The sequence below is a fragment of the Notamacropus eugenii genome, chromosome 5 (genome assembly GCF_028372415.1).
Source record: "Notamacropus eugenii isolate mMacEug1 chromosome 5, mMacEug1.pri_v2, whole genome shotgun sequence".
In the NCBI taxonomy this organism is placed as follows: domain Eukaryota; kingdom Metazoa; phylum Chordata; class Mammalia; order Diprotodontia; family Macropodidae; genus Notamacropus; species Notamacropus eugenii.
Window position 1 is genome coordinate 13,666,730 of NC_092876.1, and position 2,331 is coordinate 13,669,060.

The following is a 2,331-nucleotide window of genomic DNA, read 5'->3' on the forward strand; positions in this document are numbered from 1 at the left end:
GGAGACAGAAAAGGAGCGGTCAGAGAGGTAGGAGGAGAACCAGGGGAGAGAAAGGCATGTCCTCAAAACCTAGAGAGAAAAGTATTAATGAGGAGAGAGTGATCAGCAATGTGAAAGACTGCAGGGAGGTCAAGAATGAGACTGAGAAAAGGCCATTGGAGTTAATAATTAAGGGATCATTAGTAACTCTGAAGGGAGGCAATTAATGACAACTCTATGATTTTGATTATTCATCCAATCTAAATCCACCTAACTCTACTGTAATTTAGCTTGGATCTCCATCATATTCAGAAGGATAGACAGGGTCAAATGCTATGCTGAAAACATGCAAAGGATTACACTTTTCCTCTGATCCAAGTTAGTTTAGTGAGAGAAGAGAAAGCGGAGGGCCCTATTTTAGCTGTCTGTTCAAGGAGTTTGGCCACAAAGGGCAGAAGAGATATAGTACAATAGTTAGGGGGTATGGGAGGATTAAGTGAGGGGTTTTTTCAGGATGGGGATGGGCATTTTTCTAGGCAGCAGGAAATGAGTCAGTAGAGAAGGAGAATAAGTGAAAAAAATAGGTATGACAAGGGAAAAGCTGGTGGAGATGGGATGGAATGGGATTACTCGAAGAAGTAGAGGGTAAGGCTAGTTTATCATGTGAGATAGGGATCAAGGAAGAGAGAGGGGTAGAAGGTAACTGAGTGATTGATGAGGAAGAAGGGAGAAGAGGGAGTTCATGATGAATGGTCTCAATTTTCTTCTGTAAAATATGAGACAAAGTTCTCAGCTGAGAGAGTGTGTGGAAGATCTGAAAGTTTTCTAAGAGCTGCAGTGAAGAGTGGGAGAGTGAGTTGATAGGGGCAGTATAGTAGAATTGCCTGGAAGCAAGGAGGGCTCATTTGAGGTTATGCAACATAAATCTGTAGTGGACCCAGTCAGATTTTCTTCACTTACATTCAGCAGCATGTATGTAGTCGTGAAGGCAATGCATGGTGAGAGTGACCAAGGCTGGACATAATCAAAATATAAGAAGGGTAGGGAATTAAGGGGAAGGGTATAGAGTCTAATTGGTACATGAAGAAGTCAAGATGGGGAGGAGAGAGAATGACTAACACAGGGAAGATGTCCTAGGAGAAAATTGAAGGGTCAAGGGATTGGAGGTTGCAGTGAAGATGAAAAGTAGGGTTATATATAGGAAAGCAAAGAAGAGGTGAAAAGCTAAATAGATGATGTTTGGATAAATGGATTTCAGAATTCCTGTACATGGATTTGGTACATTTGTGGTTATGGCAAGATCAAAGGTGTGACTATTTTTATGTGCAGCTGAGGTGGGGTGGAGGGGTAGGTCAGGCGAAATGAGCAGGTTGAGGAGTTGACTGGTTAGGGTATTTGAAAGAGAATCATTATGTGTCTTGAAGTCCCTTAGTATGAGGGAAGGAGTTGGGGAGGAAGAAAAAACTGCAGGCCAGGTATTGAATTCATTGAGGAAGGGAGGGGAATGACCTGGGAGTCGGACAACAGTTACCAGAATTTTGATTGAGTGTGAATAGCGTGAATCTCAAAGAAGAGAGGTTACTGCATGAAGGAGGAAAGCAAAGAATCTGGAAGTGCCAGTGAGGGGTAAGAAGTATTCCAACTCCCCTGCCTAAGAGTGACTAGGGAGGCTTTGCCTTCGAGGAAGAGCTAAGTTTCAGCAAGAGCTAGTACTTGGAAAGAATGGGAGACAAACAGATTCAAGATGAAGGGGAAGTTTGTTGCTTATGGAACAGGCATTCCAGAGTGTACAATGGGTGAAGTTAGGATGAAACTTTGGGGTGGAAGGATTAAGGAGGATGAGAATGGAAGCTGGTAGGGGGTGAGGAATGGAGTTTCAATGATGATCTACAGGAGATAAAAGACACTGGCATGTTAAAGGTATGACCAGGTATGAGAATGTTCCTCACTGAATGGAGAGTATTGCTTCTCTATCCTCAAAGGAGATGGGAGAATTGGAGACAAAGGAAGGCTGCTCTTCTTTGTGCTGAAGGTTCCCCACATGCCACTTGAGAGACTGGACTGGAGCGGGAGGTAGAAGGTCCCTTGTGCTGGCAGAGATGGAAGTGGTTGCTTTGGGGCAGATGGAAGATGCTTGGTCTGGTCCCTAAAACCCTTTCCTCAAGACACATTGCACCTAGCAAGGGATGGAAGGCAAGAACTAGTGGGAACAGCAATTTGGCCAGTTCAGCAGACTTTGGATTGTGCAGCTAGTGCATCAAGGGCCTGGTCTTTTTCCCCTCCCAGCTCCAGGCTAGAGCCAGAGAGTTATAACCTTGCTCACTCATCCACAGCCAGCATCAGGCTTCCTCC